Raw genomic sequence first — 21,046 nt, 5'->3', positions numbered from 1 at the left:
GCTTAAGCAATTCTTAAACAAAAGTCTTATGACTCTAATATCAGAAAACTGATCTATAGAAACAGTTGGGATGCAAATGGCCAGTGTCAAGTGCTACATGACTGTTGGTTACGAAGAAGTGGGTTAAAGTGAAATCTGATTAATGCTTATCAGCACGTTTCTGTCCAGAATTCTTGTTCACCCTGTGAAGATGGCTTCAGCAGTGGCTTGAATGGATTAGCAGAGCTTCTGCTCAGAGTAGGGGACCCTGCCTTGGGCCCAGAGAATGGGAGCTCAGACACCTGAGATAAGTTCTCCCTTGATCCTGGTCTCTGCAGGGTTCCAAGTCTTCCTTCAAGTTCCCCTTCGCCAGCTCTGGCTTTTTGCTGGGCCCCACCTTAAAAACTCAACATGGGCATCAGAGCCGAATCAGGCAGAGGGACCGCAGATCTTCACTGGGTTCAGGGCCAGCTCTGCAGGAGGAGATGAGGAAGGCCCTGGTATTGGAGAGAAGTGGTACCTCTGGATTTCAAGGAGGAGATAGGGTGGAGGTTCACAGCGTCAGAAAGAGCCAGGGATAGAGTCATGAAGTCTTTTGCCCTCTGACATTAAATTATTTGTAAGCAAATTGTCACCAATGCATCCCTAGGAGGTCTGGCACTGCTCCGCGCCGTGGCCATTCCTGCCAGATGGAGTTGCCCTGGGTGGCTGAGCAGCTCCGAGGAGGAGCGAGGTGTCTGCAGACAGAGAACCAGCAATGACATGGGACATTAGGTGCTGATGGCTTTGCTGAGCAAGAGATTGCAATTAAGGACGTGATGAGTCCCTCTGGGGGCTGTCAGACAAGGGTCCAGAGCAGGGGTCAGGAAGCTGGGGCTTAGAAACAGCAGCTGGAGGAGCGGGTGATCAGAGGGGAGCCAGACAGGGTGTGGGGGTGCAGCCACCGTCCTCTCAGCAAGTCTGCCAACAACAACAACGGCATGACATAATCATAACAGCACCTGCCTTTACGCAGTGCTTACCGTGCCCACACTGAGAGGCAGGCAGTATCAGTATTTCCATTTCACAGATAAGACAAGGACACTGCAGGTTGGAGGTTAAGTAACTTACCTCAAGCACTTAGATACTGGAGATGCAATTCTGGCCCGGCACCACAGGACACCAGAGTCAGGCCTCACAGCGACCCCACTGTGGTGCCCTCTTCCCGGATTTTCCCCAGACTGGCTCACTTGATGGCCAGGCCCACAAGCCAGCACTGTCCCCGGCTTGGGCCTTGAGGTTTCAGATGGGAAGTCTTGGGCGGTTGAGAGCTCACCCAGACTTTCTGTCTCCCACCCCGTGGACACCACCGTGCTGTGGAAAGGGAGAGGTGGGACATCTGGCCTGCATGACAGGCAGAAGCCATTCCAGGGAAGGTGGCAGACCCAGGGAGGAGGGAGGGGAGGAGAGTGCATGTGTCACCTTGGAGCTAGTGTCTGAGCTCCCCATCTTGCTCAAACCTCCCACCACAGGGAACCCCCACTCCTGATCCTCCCTCCTTTGGCTTTGTCCAGTGACATCATTGTCAATAACAAGATCATCCTTATCTAGAACAAGCATGCCTGAAGGAGGGGCACTCCGCCACCCACTGCTCAGCCTTCCTCCAGCCCTGCTCATTTGCACATGCCCACCACACCCCGAGGCGCCCCGAAGGTCAGCTGATACGTGGGAAGCAGCACATGAACCACTCTGCCCTTTTTAGGAGCTGTTCATATTGCACTCAAAATGCAAAAGGGAGAGAAGGAAAGGGGTGAGATGAAATTCAAGGGGCATGAGAAAGGAGGACGCGGGTACTTGGGGCCAGGCAAGGATGCCTCATGGCAGTGCCAGTAGGCTGCAGACAAAGGTGCTGAGAGAAGGGGAAACAAGAGGTGAGGGAGTTCAGGATGAAGCCCAGTTTTGCCCAGAATACCCGTCCCTTCATTCCAGCAGCCCAAAGCTTATCCATGCTTCAAAACCCAGCACAGATGCCACCTCTTCCATGAGGTTTTCTCTGACCTGAAGCTTTCTTCTCCCTAAGTACCTGTCCACGCTGATCTCATGAACCTTGTCACTTTCTTCCTTGCATTGTGCAAACCTGGCTAGACTCGGAGCTGCACAGGGCAGAGTCCGGGTCCTGCTCATCATCCCCTTACAAGAGCCCCATGACTAAGCATGGGATACAGCGAGACTGATGGAGAGGAGAGGCTCATGGTGGTGCTGGACCGGAGGGCACAGGAGGGGGTCAGGAAACATCAGCTGAAAGGTGACTCAGGAGAGCCGCTGCTTGTTGCCTGAAATATACATTGTATCTGAGGACCAACTAGAAAAGAAGCTGTTTCCACAGAGCCCAGCAGAGCTGGGAAAGTGAATGGAGTCAGCTCATGACATCTTGGGATAGGGAGGGGGCAAGCAGAGGCTGCAGGGAGAATAAGCTTTTTGGAAAAACATGTCTCTCACACCCCATGTGGGTTTTGTTGTTGTTGTTGTTTTGAAACAACAGTGAGTCGCTCTGTCACCTAGGCTGGAGTGCAAGAGGCACAATCATGGCTCACTGCAGCCTCAACCTCCCAGGCTCAGGTGTTTCTCCCACCTCAGCCTCCCAAATAGCTGGGACTACAGGCATGCACCACCAACCACTCTCGGTTAATTTTTTTTTTTTTAATAGAGGCAGGGTTTTGCCATGTTGCCCAGACTGGTCTCAAATTCCTGGGCTCAATCAATCTGCCCACTTCGGCCTCCCAAAGTGCTGGGACTACAGGCAGGAGCCACCATGTCGCTCTCCCCCATCCCCACCCCGTATGGTTTTGATAGGAGCAACTGCAGAGATAAAATCATTTATTTGTTCAACAGTATTTTTATTTCAGATATTCTATTTTCATCTTTATAAATTGCATTTGTTTTTTGTAAATCTTCCATCTCTCTTCTCATGATGTTCATGTTTTCCTTTGCATTTCTGAGCATGTGGAACATAATCTATAATCACTGCTTTAGTATCCTTTCTGCTAATTTCATCATTTTTCTGTTTCTGTTGATTTTTTGGTTTGTTTCTGTTGATTGATTTTTCTTCTGGTTACAAGCCATATTTTCCTGCTTCTTTGCATGACTTAATTTTTTTATTAGATGATGGAAATTGTGAATTTTACATTGCTGAGTTCTGGATCTTATTCTATTCTTTTAAAGAGTGCTGGACTTTGTTCTGGCTCAGTTGGTTGGAATTGCTTTGATCCTTGTAATGCTTGTTTTTAAGCTCTGTTAGAATGAGTTCAGGGCAGACTTCAGGGCAGTAGCATCTTTCTGAGGCCTCTATCCAACATACCATGTACTGCAAGGACTCCCCACTCACTGGTGGCAATCTAAACCCCAGCCCCATGTAAGCTCCAGGAATTAATGAATTGTTCAGCCTACCGCTTTCTTTCAGATCAGTGCTCAAAGTTTTGAGGACCTTTCTAGAGGCTTCCCGAACTCTGGCTGCAGCTCCCTTCTCCCCAGGATTCTTCCTCACAGATTCTAGCCTCCTCCAACACAGTCTCCATCTCACCAGCTCAACTACCTGGCTCTGTCAACTTTCTCCAGGCAGTTAGCTGCCCCACTGTGTGTTAGGGGGGCACCTGTTTCCCTTCTCTTGCGGCCCATCTCCCTATGCCACCTGATGCCCAGTGTCTGAAAGCGGTCATTTCCTACATTTCATGCAGTGTTCAGTCGTTTGCATTAGATGGGCAATTTCTTTTTCCTTTTTTTTTTTTTTTTTGAGTCAGAATCTCACTTTTGTCACCCAGGCCAGAGCGTGATGATTCAATCTAGTCTCACTGCAACCTCTGACTCCCAGATTCAAGCCATCCTCCTGCCTCAGCCTCCCGAGTAGCTAGGATTACAGGTGTTCACACTATCACACCTGGGTAATTTTTGTATTTTTAGTAGAGTTGGGGTTTTACCATGTTGGCCAGGCTGGTCTCAAACTCCTGACCTCGGATGATTGCTCGTCTTGGCCTCCCAAAGTGCTGGGTAGATGGGCATTTTCTATAGTGGTTAACTCTTCATGGTCGGAAGGGGATGCCTCCTGTGGAATAAAAATTGATTGTAGAAATCTCCCACAGGATTTCCACACATGCCAGGCCCTGCTCCAGTGCTGGCATGCAGCAGAACTCAATGGGCAGAATTTCTGCCCTCAGAGACCTCATATTCCAGTGGGTGGGGGCGGACAGTATACAATACCACCAGCAAACAAAATAAATTGTGTAGCACGGTAGATGGCAAAAAGCGCTATGGGGAAAACATAGAGCGGGGTGAGAGAGGGAGAGCCGGGGAAGGGGATGGCAATTTTAAATCCGGTGCTCAGAGAAGACCTCCTGAGAAGGCAAATCTAGGTAAGTGCTTGGAAGGGAGGAAGGGAGCACTGTGCAAAGGCCCGGAAGCGGCAGCAGGCCTGGCTTGCTCAAGGAGCCGAGTGTGGCTGCAAGGGTGTGCCTGAGAAAGAGATGAGACAGGGAGACAAATGGGGAGGCTGGCTGCAAAGAGCCTTCTAGAGCACAGAGAATGCGGGCTGACTCTGAGATGGGAACAGAGATGGAACGTGCTCTGCCCTGGTAAAAGCCTTACTCTGGCCACCGGGCGAATAGACAGGGGTAGGCCAGGAAGGGAGCGGATGGCTTCTGTTGCAACGGAACAAGAGAAGATGTAGGCTTGGGCCCAGGTGGAGCCACAGAGGTGGTAGGAGCAGTGGGCTTCTGACTTTTTTTTTTTTTTTTTTTTTTTTTTTTTTTTTTTTTTTGAGACGAGTTTCACTCTTATTGCCAGGCTGGAGTGCAATGGTGTGATCTCAGCTCACTGCAACCTCCGCCTCCCGGGTTCAAGTTTCATTCCCTGTTTCTGCTCTCCTCAGCCTTTTCCTGTCCGTAAAATCAATCTCCATGGTCAGCTCTTTGGAACACTCATTCTGTTTTATAAAACAAGGTGTTACCTGATTCTGGAACCACAAATAAAAGCCATTTAAGATCTTTAGACTTTTGACAGCCCCGAGGAGCTGGAAGGATGGCATTGCCACTGGCTTGTTATAGAGAAGGTTGCAGCCAGACAGGCTTGTGGGTGGGTGGAGGTCAGCATGGCTGTGGACGTGCTGAGTTTGAGATGCCTACTGGAACTCCCAGCGGACAGAGCCCATGAGCAGCGGCACGCACAGGTTAGGAATTCAGTGGGGAGATCCCAGAGAGTGTGGAGGGAAGGTAGCTGGGAAAGGAGCCCACTGGTGAGGGTCTTGCCTACGGATGGCCAAACATCACCAGAAAGCTCCTTGCATTTCCCACTCTGTAAAATAGCCTTCAGCCTCCATGAAGTGGCAGGAGCTGGAAAACTGAGCTGGCCTCTTCAGAGGCTGGATCATTTCTCCTCTAGTTCCAAGAAAGTGGGTCGAAGCTCCCGAAGGCTGTTGGCTAGGCCTTGTTTTAAATGAACTGCATCTCTACCCAAGAACCACGCTCCAGGACCTTCGAGCAGCAGTGCAGGTGGCTGTCCCCTAGGGGTCCGTATTTTGCTCTTCACAGACCTCTCTGGTTCCCGTCCATGACTCTGGACAACAAATTCTTCTTCTTGACTCTTGGGATGTCTCACCTGGACACCTTGCATTTGACAGGGAGTCTCCCCCACCTCTGCTTTGCCCCTGCTGGCCGGGACACTTGTTGGCTGTTTCCCAAGCAATCTTGGCACATTTCTGATTTCAGGTCCTCTCAACTGTGCCTCACCACTACTGCATGGCTTGGGGGAACATATCTCCCATGCCCTGTAGAGAGAAGGTCCAATAGCCCTGGGGTCTGGAAGTCCTTCCAGATGTCTAACCTTCATCCCCCCTGCTTTTCTCCATTAGCCTTTTATTCTCAGCCCTCCAACCGGAACCCTCACCCTCTCACTTTCTCCTCGCCAGTGACTTCTGTCTGCCCCTTCCCTTTGTCCTTGGGTCTCTTCCACGCCTCTCTACCCCTTTGCATGCCCTCTCCTCCGCTCCCTCACCTTACTCAATAGTTGGTCTTGACCGTGCATTGAGGGGAGTGGAGGTGGGGCTCCTGCTGACTCTGGTGAAGGTCCTCTTTCTTTTCTTCACCCTGGGAGGCCCAAAATTACCTGATGCCTCTAGAGTCTGCCCGCTCCAGGGTGCCCCCTTGTCCTCAGACGCCCCCACCTCCTCCCCACCCTTGTCTTCACACTGTCCTGGCCTGGCAGGAGGTAGAGCTGGCCCTCAGGAAGCTAGTACCTTCACCTCCACAGCGACCACAGCCCCTGCTCCCCAACCCTTCCACACACACTCACACACACGCTCACACACGCTGCTCCTTAAGTGATGGTAAGGGCAGTGGCCAAATGATCCATCGCTCCCTTTTCTTCTCTTGCTGCGGTAAAATATGGACAGCGGGAACCTCGGGAGAAATGAGGCATGAAAATTAATCTGCTTTACAATCCTCATGAATATTTAAAAGCTGATGAATATGTAACTACATTTCTTTTCTCCTCCATTAGTGTCTGCTTTTGAGTTACTCTATAGCTCCCTCTGGTTCCTTTGGGGGCTGGCTGGCTAGACTGATTTTTAAATTGGGTTTACAGGTGCCTATAGCTCCTGGGTTCCCTTTACCCCCTATCCTGGGAAGAGAATTTGTCCCTTTAAAATTCCCCAGGAAGACCCGGCAGAGTGAAACAGAAGCAACCCCGTCCTACTTCACACCATGGGGACCCAGATGGTTTAGTGAAGGCGCTTTGGAGTGTCACTCACAGAGCACACCCTTTCAAGGATAAACCACCTTTTTCTGTCCTGGACCTTGGTTCCCCTTTATGACAATAGCAGGCCTTTCTTGCTCAGCCATAATAAGTTCTTCAGGGCCTTAGTCCAGGGTGGCCTTGAAAGGCCAAGAAATTAGGCAGCAAATGTTACTTTCTTCCTCCTTAGAAGAACCCAGTCTTGGCCAGGTGTGGTGGCTCATGCCTATAATCCTGCACTCTGGGAGGCCAAGGAGGGCAGATCCTTGAGGTCAGAAGTTCGAGACCAGCCTGACCAACATGGTATAACCCTATCTCTATTAAAAATACAAAAATGAGCTGGGCATGGTGGCAGGCACTTTAATCCCAGCTACTCAGGAGGCTGAGGCAGGAGAATCACTTGAACCCAGGAGGCAGAGGTTGCAGTGAGCCAAGATTGTGCCATTGCACTCCAGCCTGGAAGACAGAGTAAAACTCCATCTCAAAAAAAAAAAGAAGAAGAAGAAGAAAAGAAGAACCCACTATTAAGATAATGGTATGGTGCTCTACAGCCATCTTCTGGTCCCTGGAACCAGCCACTACATCCAGAACCACCCTTGGAGCTCATCCTTTCTCTGGGAACCCCCCTGGTCCATCCATTCCTCTTTGGCTACTCTGGGAGCCTGCCTAACCCACTCCAACCGTCTGGATAGGGGAAGGAAGGCTCTTACCCACCTACCCACAGCCATCAATCACCATGGAGCAGAGCAGAAGGAGCAGCAGGGCATCTTCCCAGAGCAGCAAGATTTTTCCTGGAGCCTGAGGCAGAATCCAGCATTGAACTGGCATCCTGTTGAGGAAATGGCTCAGGGAGGAAGGCACCATGGGTCGGGGCAATGGGCTGTGGGAGCCATCCATCCCCACCTTCCAGAACCCAGCCCAAGCTGGTGGCAGAGGGCACTGGAGGTCCCAAAGCCCCGCAGCCAGCCAGAGAATTCCAGATTCCATGGTGGCCTGGAATTCCAAGTCAGATTGAACACTGCTGACCAGAGTGCTCACCCCATGCCTGTCTCCAATCCCTCTTTCCCATACTCGTGTCGCACTGTGTTGATCATGTTTCTTCCCTTGTAATGATCCTCAGGGGCTCCTTAATTAATTTCTAGCATATTAAATTTATGCCTGACTTTCTGTCTCAACCACCAGCCACCCCAGGCCTCCGTCCACCCCTGGGTTTGCCCAAGCTGAAACACTCGCCATCCTAAACCATTCTTCCCTTTGCCTCAGGTCCTTCACTTCTTATCTGATGGTGCCTGTCCTTTTCTCCCCTCCAGACTCTGCTCAGAACAGCCTCCATCGGGAAGCTTCCCTGGCTAGCCCAGGCCTGCTGCATGTGCCTGTCATCTCTTCTGGGCTCTTGGTTCCTCCTGGGCAGAGTCTTTGGGGTTCACTGGCACCATCTTCACATGTGCACAGTGTGGAATGGGCTGCTTATCATGCAGTATCTTTTACACCAGCCCCAGCATGCAGAGGGCAGTCAGTGTCAGCAGCTCCTCCTAGGACATCGTTGCAACTGCGTGGAAACACGTGTTCGTCCACGCCTGTGGAGCTACCTCGCTCTGCCTTGCAGGAATGGGCTGTCTTGCTGCCAGAAGCTTCCGAATGCTGGGTTCCAGGTCCCTTCTCCCTCCAGACGTCTCCTCTCAGCTCCTACCTGGGAACGTCACACACAGGGCTTGTGCCGTGTGGGCTCAGCTGTGTCAGAGGGATTGGTCAACCTGGACCTAGGGAAGGAGCCCAACCAGCAGGTCAAGAAATCCGGTTCTGTCCGGCGACCTTGGTCAAGCTGCTGAATGTTCTCAGCTCTTGGCTTCTTCAACGTTCAAATGGGAGAAAAGATCTGTCCGTTCATGAAAGGGTTATGGGAAGAACCAAACATGAAAATGCTCTGAAAAGTACAGAACACTATGTAAATATTCGGTATCTCTGCTACTGTAATAATTGTTAAACAAGATATGATTATAAGTGTGTAACATTCCCCAGCTCCTCTACACGTCCCCGTTTGGGAAGTCCTCTGACCTAGCCCCCCTTTTCCTTCCTCTCACCTGGCGAGGGGCAGGTGCACCCCCTGGATGAGCACCCCTTGGGTTCAGCAGCCCATTATCCAGGCCAGGTCCCCACACAGCACCATCGCCTCCAGCCCCTTGCCTCTCCACTCCGCTCCCCAGCTGTCTCGGCGGCAGGAACAAGAGTGTGCCTTGTCAGACAAGCCCCGCGTCTCCGTAGAACACACTCTCGGCATAATTACTTATCAGAGAGGTGTACAGGCCCCGCCTTTATCACAGAGCTGCCGCCACCACTGCATTGTCACTGCTGTAGTAGCTGAAGGCTGCACATCCCCAGACCAAGGAAGCAGGAGCAGTTCTCTAGGTAAGCGGGGCCAGGTAGGGCCGGGCCTCAGAGGGGACCTCGAGGGGCCTGGTTGTGAATAACTGGAAGGGAGGGGATTCTGTAGCCTAAACAAACGCCAAGCCTGGCTCTCTCCTCCCTGTCATCACTCACCATGAGTCCCCACCTGCCCATCTCTAGGGAGGTCCCCTCTGCACCCTCCCCAGGCTCCCTGTCCCCTGTCTCTGACTCTGACCTGGCACGTGGGTGGGCCCCCCTCATCAGCCTTCTCTACCTCTACTCCCCTCAGGGGCTGAGGTGCGGCCTGTATCTCAGGCATGGTCCCAGCAGCAACCCAGGCAGGTGGCAGTGCTTGAAGATGCAGACAAGCCATTAGGGCAGGTCCCATTTTCCAGAGCCAGGTGCAGGCAACAGAGCTGCCCTCTCTGCCCACATGCTGCCCAGGGAAGCCACTTCCAAACAGCCCTTAGGGATGGTGCATTTTCCTACCTCCTCCACATCTCACCAGGTGGCTGAGACGATTGACCTCACACTGCAAACATCAGCTATCCCACTGCCGGAGAGTTTCCCACAGGGTCCCGCCCCTGAGTCCAGCAAAGGCCGAAGCCCATGGGTCCAGCAGAGGTCTGCATCCTCTATCTACCAGTCGCCAGACAGCGACTGTTTCTAGAAAAGATGGGAAACGGGGCCCTGGGCTAGGTGCTTGACTCCCCCATCTCATTCCTGGGGTCCCTAGGGTGCGGTCCTCTCGCTGGCCTTTGGTGGCAGCAGGGCAGCCTGAGACCCTGGGCTGTTGGTCCTTTCAGGGATCTCACCCTCGTGGGCAGCAGAGGCTCTGAAGGAGGCAGATCCCACTTTCCCTCTCTTGTGGAATAACCAAGCCCCTTCCTTCCCATGCATCTCCTCCACGCCACCCTCTGCCAGGCTTCACCCCAGACCAGAGCCGGCAGTGGTCATGCTGTCCTCCTGAGCCAGGAGCGGGCTCTTCCCGTCAGTCCTAAGCCTGTTCTGGAACACCAGTCCCTGCCCTCAGGATATCCTGCCTGGTGCCATCTCAGGGATTCTAGGTGATTCTGCCCAAAATCTAACTTCAGATTGAGACCCATGTGTCCTGGCTTTGAGGACATCCACACCAAGGCTGGGTCCCTGCCCTGAGCCCTGAATCCTGAACCGTATCCCAGCCCTCCCCAACCAGAGCTCAGTCCCTGGGGTAGTGACAGCTGGAGTGGCCAGAATGCATTGAGACAAACAGGCCTGTGATTAGCTGGCCATCAATACCCCTTAAAGGCCCATTCTCTCCAAAGCTGGCAGGTCCCTTTCTATTCTACCCCCAACCCCACCCCTCCCTCCTGAGCCAGGCAGAGGGCAGAGGTCCCAGCAGTTCTAGACTCCTCTTTCCCTCCCTCTCTCTCTGCCCTGACCATATCTGCCAGATGGATTATGTCTTATTTCTCTTGGATTTGGCTGTAGGAACCAAACAGCATTTAAGGCCATTGATTGTTCAAAAGGTCAAGTGTAAAATGTACCAGAAAATTAGTTTGGAGTGCCCAGCAGGGGAACAGCTCAGCTCTGTCCTCAGATTTACTCTACTCTGGTAGGCTGGGGTGGGGATGGGGTGGAAGTCGGTGTGCCCTGCAGTCTCTTCAGGGGTTTCCGGGAGACCATCCTTTCCTCGTGGCTGAGCTGGGACCTCCATGCTGGCTAGTTTACACAGGTGGGCTGCATTACAGCAATATCCCACCTTCATCTCAGCTGCCATCCACGAGGCCCCTTCCCATCCTCCCTCCCCTCTCTCTGTTTCTCACTACACACACACACACACACACACACACACACACACACACACACAGATTACACTTACACAGTGTTAGAACAATGTGCCCACAGAGATTCACGTACATGAGACAGCCCTATGCTCGCCAACACGCTCACCTCTGTGTGCATGAGACTCTGAGAACCCAAAGAAGCGCTTTCCTTTTGCCTGAAGAATTCGGTGCCGAGAAGAGTACTGACCCAAAAGAGGTGATCACCGATGTTTACTCAGTTAAATGGCTTCTTGGCTGAATGGACGCAGAACCATGGACAGCTCCCACCCACTCCTCACCTTTCCCCTCCCCTCCCTCTGAGATTAGTTAGCTCCGGCTCCGCTCAAGGCCAACTGGAGTCACTAATACCTTGGTATCGTCATACACAGTGGCATTCATTTTTGAACACCTGGTATGCACCAGTCACGAAGCAAGCTCTTTGTATGAATCATCTCACTTGATCTTCACAACCTTCAAAGATAGATGTTATTATCCCACTTCACAGATGACAAAACTGAAGCTCACAGGGATAGTCACTGCCCAAGTTTCCATTGAGTTTGCCTGAAATAACAGAGACAAGGGCACCTAATTCCAGGGGTGCCTGTTAAGTTGTTCATGCTTAATATGATTCTAACTTCACCAGATGGGTTTCCACTGAAAGCAGAGGAGGAGAGACTGACAGCTCGCAGTCCATAGTAGCAATTTCTCAACACCGGCCCATCACACCTTCCTGTTCCCACTGCATTGGCTCAAGTCAGAGAGCAAAAAGGGGACACTTGAGCATCTCAAAGAAGTGTGTCCAAGTGAAGTCATGTCACAAAGACAGTAAGTTGTTACACAGATTCACCAAGTTTAAAGAAAGAGGAGCCAGGACCCAGAAGCCAGAAGCAATTGTCCAGCCCTCTTCCTCTTCCCTCTCTGGGACTAATGAAAATACTGAAGAAGGTAAAAGACTCAGTTCATCGGAAGAGAAAATTAACAGGGACCGTGAGGCCAGGTGTGGTGGTGCACATCTGTAATCTCAGCACTTTGGGAGGCCAAGGCTGGATGGATCACCTGAGGTCGGGAGTTCGAGACCAGCCTGACCAACATGGAGAAACCCCATCTCTACTAAAAATACAAAATTAGCTTGGCGTGGTGACACATGCCTGTAATCCCAGCTACTCAGGAGGCTGAGGCAGGAGAATCACTTGAACCTGGAAGGTGTAGGCTGCAGTGAGTCAAGATTCCACCATTGCACTCCAGCCTGGGCAACAAGAGTGAAATTCCGTCTCAAAAAAAAAAAAGTGACCATGATGGCTGAAGAGCTCAGGGATTGCAGGAACAGGGAATGTTTCTATAAAAGGCTGAGCCACACTCTTGTGATGGACATCTACAAGAGTGAGAGATGCATCTACAAGAAGAGAGAGCATCTACATTTATCGTGTTGTCCATGTAAAGCCAGACCTGGCAATGCCTGTGGCAGGGAAATGGTCATCAGTGACCTTTGATGCCCTAGTTGACCCAGGATCAGAGAGCCAGCATCTGTGGGAACTCCAGCTCCCCACAGCCTAAACAGTGGTGAAAGCATGCAGGGAGAATATGAGTCGTTTGGTTTCAATCTTCAGTGCCCACCTTTCCCCAACCCCATCCCCATCAAATGGTCAGTCAAGCTTTATTTCACATGGCAAGATTCTGAAAGACTTGAGAAATCTTTCTTACAACACAAAAACTGGGACCTGTGGTACAGTAAGTATCTGCACGTCACTGAGAAGTGTTTTAAAAGGTTTTTGTCTCAAAACAAAGTCACATGTTTTGGTGACTTACCTATTCTCCAGACTTGAATCCAAATGCCTTTGGGGGTGTTTCCAAAGATCCAGTTTACCCTAAAAGAATAAACATTTGCCAGTATTCCAGACCACATGCCACAGACTTCCAAAGGGGTGTTCCCAAAGTGATTTGACAGTGTGACATGACTGGAATGGGTATCGAGCTTTCCAAGTGAATTACACTGATGGGAACACCGCCACTTGGATATAAGAGTTCTAACATCTGAGCAAAACCCTTAGTCTAACTTATTGTCACGTCAGCAGCTCACCATTAGCAGTGCATATCAGAGTCCTTTCTGATGTTCATTGGTCATTATCTGAAGGGGAAAAAAGACAAGGACGGTCTGGGGAGGTGGTCAGGCATTCTACTTGGAGCGAGGAGATCTGGGTTTGACTCCACCTTACTTTTTACTACCTATGTGATCAAAGGCCTAACTTCCTTTAAAGTTGTCTGTTTTTGCTTTTTTTTTTGGTTTTTGTTTTTTGTTTTTTCATTTATAACATGTTAGCAGTCAAAATCCCGCTTGTTGTGATTATGATTCTGGCCACATGAGATAGAAAACCTGGCCCCGTGCTTGCCACATCATATGAATTTAATATGTATTGGTTGATTGGGGAGAAGGGGTCAGGTAGCCACAGGTCCTGGATAAAGGCCTGGCCATTGTTGCAGGGCCTTGAAAGCAAGAATGAAGTGAGCTTCTCTAAAAAGGGCACGAATACAGGGCGCCGTGAACCTAAAAGACAAACTTACCCTAGGGCAGGCATCCCCAACCTACCGCCCTCGGGCCTCATGCGGCCCCCTGAGGCCATTTATCCGGCCCCCCGCTGCACTTCAGGAAGGGGCACCTCTTTCATTGGTGGTCAATGAGAGGAGCACAGCATGTGGCGGCCCTCCAACGGTCTAAGGGACAGTGAACTGGCCCCCTGTGTAAAAAGTTTGGGGACGCCTGCCCTAGGGAAATACACTGTCTAGGGTTGCATCTTGCCACAGGGATACGGGAAGAAGGCAGGGCTTCATCACTTATAAAAATTGACCTATGATCTGAATTCAGTAGGAGAAAGAAAGCAAAGTGCTCTTAGAAAGAAAGATATTCTTCAGTGTCAGAGTGAAGGATTCCACATGGGCTGACGTTACAGCAAAACAGGGCAGTTTGACAAGGGGAAGAACTTCCACCCAAGATTCACTAAGTCTTCAAACAGTGTAGTAAGAGAGGCTCTAGAAGTTGGCAGAGCTAGAAGGAAAAGCATATGTATGGAGACAGGGAAATGGATGAGATAAACTCATCAGGAGCTAGTCCCCCCATCTCTGAGACTCAGCAAGTCGAGATCTATCTTAAGAGCAGCTTTCCAGCATCGGGAGGGGGCCCTGCAAAGCCCGGAGAAAACGCCAGTGTGGCAATTTAGTGGTGAGCAGCAACGCTAATGAGTGCCAAGAATAACAGTGGCTTCTTAATGGAGCCCTTAATGAAGACTCATTTCGGGTTTTATTAACGCAAGGAAAAAGCACACAGTCTTTTCTTCCCCCAGCTCTCAGAGAGCAGGCAGAATAAAGAGAAGCACCAAACGTGGGGCTGAACCCATTTCCTGGTTCCTGCTTGGAGTACCATAATAGGCTCTGAGAGGCTGGGTAGGAGGAGAGGAATCACAGCCCTGAAATGCTCCTTTGGCCTTCGGACAATCTCTTCTGACCCTTAGATCCTACATGGTCTTAGGGGGCAATTTCCAGCAACGCTTAGTCCTGCAATTTGAGGGCAAGCTGCAAATAAGAGTACAAAGGAGACCCATCCCCAAGGCAGTGACAGTAATTTTAACAGACAGACACTCTCCATTAAATATTTAATTAGAATGCAATCCCACCAGAGCTCTCTCACTATGAGAAACTGAAAAAAAAAAAAATGTAGGCCAGCCATGGTGGCTCCTGCCTGTAATCCCAGAATTTTGGGAGGCCAAGGTGGATGGACCACCTGAGATCAAGGGTTCAAGACCAGCCTGGCCAACATGATGAAATCCCATCTCTACTGAAAATACCAAGATTAGCCAGGTATCGTGGCACATGCCTTTAGTTCCAGCTACTTGAGAAGCTGAGGCACGAGAATTACTTGAACCCAGGAGGTGGAGGTTGCAGTGAGCCAAGATCACACCACTGTACTCTAGCCTGGGTGACAGAGGGAGACTCTGCCTCAGAAAATATATATAACAAAAAAAAATAATAAAAAGAATAAATAATAATTAATTAATTGATGCAGTCCTCTAGGCTGAGAACTAGGGTTGGTCACCCCACCCCATGTTGCTCCCCAATTACCAAGTACATAGTTTCCACTGGCTTCAAATCCAGCAAGCGGGATTCAGTTTAGACCCACCTAAGAACCTAATGTTCTAGAAATACAGTACTTTAGAACTGACAGATGACCTTGAATGTCATCTAATCAAATTCTCCATTATATGAGAAAACTGAGGCCAGGAGAAATTAGAAACTCATTCAAAAATCAAACAGCTGAGTGTGGCTTAGCCATCGTCCAGGACATCCTGGGCAGTGCTCCCTGACAAAACCACCCTTTGCCCATTGCTGGACTCCTTCTCCCAGAGCTAGAAAGTTGGCTAATTGACCATGCTTGGGGCTGGGCTGGCATGAGCAAGATGGCATCTGGAGATGCTTTAGGGGCAGGAGCTTATGGTATCTCTGACGCCCCAATACCACCCGAGAAATCAGCTTCGGATTTGCTTTGCACATCGTAGACACTCAATCACTCTTTGTCGAATGAAATAGGAAATCTCCATCTTGTTGATGGTTGATCCCCTAAATTCAAATGGGAAACCTCAAAAGAGGGGTGACAATCATCCCCAAATAGCTCCACTGTTATCCCAGCCACACTTGCAAGCCCTTTGCCAACAGTTAACCAATTACCAGGTTAATAAGATGAATGGCCTGGGAGCCTAGGGAGTGAGCAGCAGGAGAGGGATTTTTTTTCCCATTAGCATGAACCCTCCAAAATGGGGACTGTCTTTGCTTAGTGCTTGGGGAGACCTAGGACAAAGAGGAGTCAGTCCTTTCTTGGGAGGACTCAGCCTGATGGGGAGCAGCCTGAACCCCCTCAACACACACAGTGCAGCTGCCGAGGGACTGCTGTGTACTTCACGCCATGCTATGTGCTTAACCCAAGTTATTTCTCACTTAAGCCTCACAATTTCATTGTAAGGTAGCCATCCTTTTGCTTCTTTTAACAGAAGAGGAGAATGAGACAGAAATGGAGTGAGACACAAGTGGCTTATGTCAATTGCCTAAGGTCACACAACAAGGAGTTAAGGAGCCAGGAGATGAAGCAGGTCTGCCCGGCCCAGCTCTACCACCAGTCACGCACGAACACCTGCAAACTGAACACCTCAGTGCCCAGGGGACACCAAGCATTGCAACAGTTATTGCAGGGAGTGGACTCTGGTTGATCTCCCAGACAAGTTCCCTGGGACTTTTGAGAAAGGCGAGGAGGAGCTGGGAGGAGCTCCTTAAGGCGGCAGGCCTATCAGAGCAGAAGCTGGCATTTAGTGAGCAGCTGCCTGGTGTGCCACTTAATGCCATGTGACTCCCTATACAATCTCATCCAACTCTCACGACAACCTTCTGAGTGAGACTCAGGTTCAGAGAGGGACAGTGACTTTCCCAGAGGCACACAGCTAGTCAATGCTCGATTTGGGTCTGAACCTGTAGGAGAGGAGAGACAAGCCACTGACTCGACTGGAGGAGTCAGGTGCTGTGAGAAGCTAAAGAACAGCTCTGAGGTTACTGCTGGAGACCCCTCTTTCTTAGCATAGAGGGGCTTATTTTAGGAGCCTTGGCTCTGAGAGGGCGGGAGAGGGGGCCAGGTGTGCCTTGCCCCACAGATGTTTTTCACTGCTGGATATGCCCCTCCTCCCCCAGGAGGGCGCTCAAAGATGGCAGAGGGACACATCGATCAGATTCCATGAACATGCAAGGGGACTGCATGGCTTTTAAGCACCACCATGGCCACTTTAATCTGTTTTCCCAGAGAGGTTTATGTCCCATCTGCTCACAGGGCCCCCAGCACAGCCCTGCTCGCCAGCAACTGCGTCAGCATCCTCTCGAGCCCTGCCGGCAGCAGCAGGGACTTTCAAAGCCAGACAGAACGAAGGGCAAGTCTGTTTTCCCCTGGCTAGAGTCTCAGTTTCCTCATCTCTTAGGCAGAACTAACCATGTCTGCCCTGTAGGATTGTCATAAGCATTTAAAAGCCTGTCACCAGCCTCCCTTCCACGCCACCCTTGGCTGTTCTCTTCTCTAAGCCAAATCACCACATGGTTCGCCAGCCATTTTACCCTCAGTCAGGGAGGAGTAGAGTCATTCTGGGCTCTGATCTGAGTCCAGAGAGGAGAGAACTCCATCTCTGGGAAGGACCAAGAGGAGACCCCTGGGGAAGGTGGGGAAGGTCTGCAGCTCTCATGTCTGGGCGACTCAGGAGTGACAGCTCAGGAGATACTGGAGACACAGAGACACCAGGGCCTGGAAGAGCTAGCAAGCAGTTGCCAGGAGCCAGATCTCCTCTGCATCAGCAGGACCTAGGAAGAGCCCCCAGCTGCACTGGGCTCTCTGTGGGGAAAAGGAGGCATTTTGGCAATAGGAGAGCTCTCCTTCCTAAGGAGCCTAAAAGAAGTCGATAACAGAGAATCCGAATGCCCAGGCTCCACCCGCACAAGCTCTTGCTGTGCTATTAAACAAAATAGTGCCATGGTAAGATCACCAAGCCTGGCAACAGCTCTGCCTCCTGTACCCTCTCCATTTCCTCCTGAGGGATAAAAGCCAGCCTCGGGCCCCTATCCCAGCCGCTCCCCTCCCTCAGCCTCTCCAGTCAGCTGTAGGCATCTCGGCCTTGAGACCAGAAGCCTCCTCACTTCTGCACCTTACTTGGTGATGCCCTCTCCCTGCCTCAGCACCTGCCCAAGGCTACCCGTCCTCCAAGGGGCACCTCAAGAGCCACCTCCTCCATGAAGCCCGGATACTCCCATGGGATGGCCCCTTTCACTCCTCTGACCTCCTGTGGGTCCCTCTGTCTCTCCTGCTTCTGCTCTGTGCACACAATCTGTATGAAAGTCACTTTCGTGCTCCACCCCCAGGGGAGCCCTGGAAGGTGAGGCTGGGGCTGGTTACCCTGTGTCCCTAGCACTCAGCTCAGAGCCTGGCAAACAATAGATGCTGGAGAAATATGTGACTAACTCATCACCAAGGAAACCTTGCTCTTTTTTCCCCTTCCTTCTCCTCCCTTGGTATGGCAGGTGAAGGCTGCAAAAGTTGTTTGAGGTGGGTGGATCACCTGAGGTCAGGAGTTCAAGACCAGCATGACCAATATGGTGAAACCCCATCTCTCTAATAATACAAAAATTAGCCAGGTGTGGTGGCAGGCACCTGTAGTCCCAGCTACTTGGGAGGCTGAGACAAGAGAATTGCTTGAACCCGGGAGGCAGAGGATGCAGTGAGCTGAGATTGTGCCACTGCACTCCAGCCTGGGCAACAAAGCAAGACTCCATCTCAAAAAAAAAAAAAAAAAAAAAAGAGATGATCCAGATCAAAGTTTGAGTGATGCCCTTGGCTGAGAGACAGGGGATTGGTCCCACTGACTTTGCTCTGTAAAGAGGAAGACGTTTGGCCCTTTACCTCTTTTTAAAGCTTTTTAAAAGATCTAACTTTCTTATTACCTCACTTCCTTCTTCCTGCCAATTCTAAGGCAAGTGTCTCCCCCTCATGGAGTTCCCTCCTCCCAGGCTGCCAGCCTCTGCCCCCCTCCCCATGCTCCCTCTCCCACCCAGCCTTGGACCAGGGAACGTAATTAGGCCTTTCCCCAGGACGGAACCCCCTCTGCACAGTTGTGCTGCCCATCCAACAGGGGATAATTTATGGAAATGGGTAAAGGTGTTTTAAATTATTCAATTTAAATGTAAATAGGGGAGATGGTTTCTCTGAATAAATTGTCTTATTTATGTTCCACCTGACTCCCCTCCCAGGGAAATAAGGAGCCATTTGGAGACCTGAATAACGGGCCCTCCTTTCTCTTTAAATAATGTGGAACCAGTCCACGCCCCTATGGGGCAGTGATGTGGAGGCAGAAATGCCCCTGCAACTGCCTTCCTAACTGGGGTCACAGGACATGCCAAGTGCTCAACAGAGTCTGCTCAACAGAGACCTTGGGCAGAAGGGAAGTTCTGCCTCTCTCCCCTCTGCCCAAGGTCTCTCTCCATCCAAGTCCCGAGGGTGGCTGGCAGCTGACTTCACACCTCCCTGACCAACTCCTTCATGCTCTCAGATGCTAACTGGCTGTTGGTCACCTATTCCTGGAGTATTCCTATCCTAAACAGGGTCCTTTAGACACAGGGCTGCCTTGAAAGGAAAGTCCCTCTGTGATGCCTCTCAGACTCACATGGGGCCCTAGGAGAGCATTTGAGAGCAGGCAGGGGGCCATCCTTTATTAGCCCCTCCCTCAGCATCAGCCAGATGCCAGCCTCACCATAGGGTTGGGGCCATCACACACACAAGTGACCAGTGATCCAGGTAGCTGTAGGGGGATATTCAGAGACAAAACACGGAATATCCAACAACTCAAAGTGGCACCAATCTTATGGAACTCTGGAAACCCGCAGGCAGGGCAGAATTCAGGGCTGGTGTGGTCTGGAAGCCTAGCCCTGTTTCTCTGTGATGTTTGTGTGTGTGTGTGTGTGTGTGTGTGTGTGTGTGTGTGTGTACACGCTAACCTATGACTAGGCCAGAGATGGCTGGGGCAGTTAAGGGTCTTAGACTCACCCACAACAATACTCCAAAAAAACTAGAATAGAGCAACCTTGAGAGACTCTTTCAAAAGTGTAAAGACGTCTTCCTCCATCCCACCCCAAGCCCCCAAAAATCTCTGCTTACATCTTATTGGCCCACTTTTGACCCATCACTGGCAAGGAGAGAGGATTACTTTGGACTAGTCAAGTGGTTCAAGAGCTGGGATGGGGCCAACTCCTCCCTGAGACACAAACCCTGAGGCTGGGTGCCAGAACAAGCATAGGGCCTGTTAGGAAGGAGGAAATTCAGACCAGACGCTGGATTAAACAGCATCCACTGTAGTAACAGCGGAGGAAATGTGTAGAGATTGCTGAAATCAACATGTTTTAATCATTAGCCATGTTGGCTTCAACCTTCCCCACTTGAGCTGGGTCAATTTCTTTTTGCCTAATTTCAAGAGCCAAGCCTTAGCCCATTCTCAAAGAGTAGAGAATCAGACCAATGGCCCAGATTACAGACTGGTTGGGAGGACTGGTCCAAATAAAGCTCCAGAGCTGTCCAGAGGCCTCAGATCTTTCCTGCGACATCTGTGAGTGAAAGGACGCTTGTCCAAGCCCCATGATCATCACCACCCTCTCTACCATTTATTAATTTATTCCACATGTCATTCTGACTGTCTACCTGGTGCCAGGCATAGCTGAGTGCTGGAGGGTCACTGGTGAAAAAACAGACAAATTTTCTGTTGTGTGGACTTTCCATCCTTGTAACAAACTTTATCATGTTTGTAGTTGGTTGGTTTGGCTGCAAATGTCCTTGCTACGTTCAGGAGTTTCCATCCTTATGAGTCACACCTTCCCAAAGCAGAAAGCAGAAACTGGGTTACCCAGCCTTCATTGCAGCTGGAGCACAGAAGGTAACTCCAACTCTACCCATTAACTTCAACCCAGAGACCTCTCTCTAGAAGGGAGGGGTTTGAGGAAGAAGACCATACCCAGAATCCATCATGCTGGCAAGGGTGGTAAGAATGTATCCAGCTTTGGCGGGTAGAAGCGGTAGCAAGATTAAGTTCTTGGCCTGGAAGCATAATCAGTGAGGAGTGACAGTGGCAGCTGAAGCCGGTGAGGCAGCAGCAGCTGTGGTTTCCCCATCCATCTAGTTCTGTATGTCGTGGGCATCGTGCCTGGAAGTGTAGCCTTAAGTCTGGTTCTTCAGCCCTTCCTATCATTATTGATTACACGACATGCCCCATATCTTCTAATAAATTCCTTTTCTGCTTAGCCAGTCAGAATCAGCTTCTATTACCTATAGCTATGAACCATGGATGTCTCAGTTCTTTAGGGCTTCTATAACAAAATACCAAGACTTATAAACAACAAAAATTTATTTCTCACAGTCCTGGAGGCTGGGAAGGTCAAAGCTGGAGCAGATTCAGTGCCTGATGACAGCGCTTTTTCAGGTCCATAGACACCACCTTCTAGCTGTGTCCGCACATTGTAGCAGGGGCAGAGTCTCTCTAAGACCTCTTTCAAAAGGGCACTAGTGT

General features: G+C 50.6%; 1 long non-coding RNA gene across 4 annotated transcripts in view; it reads right to left on the bottom strand.

Annotated features, from left to right (window-relative positions):
- Window positions 1-2,625: 2,625 nt before the first annotated feature.
- LOC120364682 (uncharacterized) overlaps window positions 2,626-21,046 on the bottom strand; it is a 159,696-nt gene continuing 141,275 nt past the window's right edge. For 2 of the 4 annotated variants that reach the window (XR_005579847.2, XR_012518047.1), the window contains exons 3-4: window positions 12,735-12,793; window positions 2,626-11,489 (exon numbers count right to left, since the gene is read on the bottom strand). This is a non-coding gene — a long non-coding RNA (uncharacterized LOC120364682). The remainder of the gene's footprint in view (window positions 11,490-12,734; window positions 12,794-21,046) is intronic. The other 2 variants (XR_012518046.1, XR_012518045.1) reach the window with 2 other exon arrangements.

Source organism: Saimiri boliviensis, chromosome 6 (assembly GCF_048565385.1).
Source record: "Saimiri boliviensis isolate mSaiBol1 chromosome 6, mSaiBol1.pri, whole genome shotgun sequence".
NCBI lineage: Eukaryota > Metazoa > Chordata > Mammalia > Primates > Cebidae > Saimiri > Saimiri boliviensis.
Note: the sequence above shows the minus strand (reverse complement) of the source record. Positions and strands in the feature narration are given on the sequence as shown.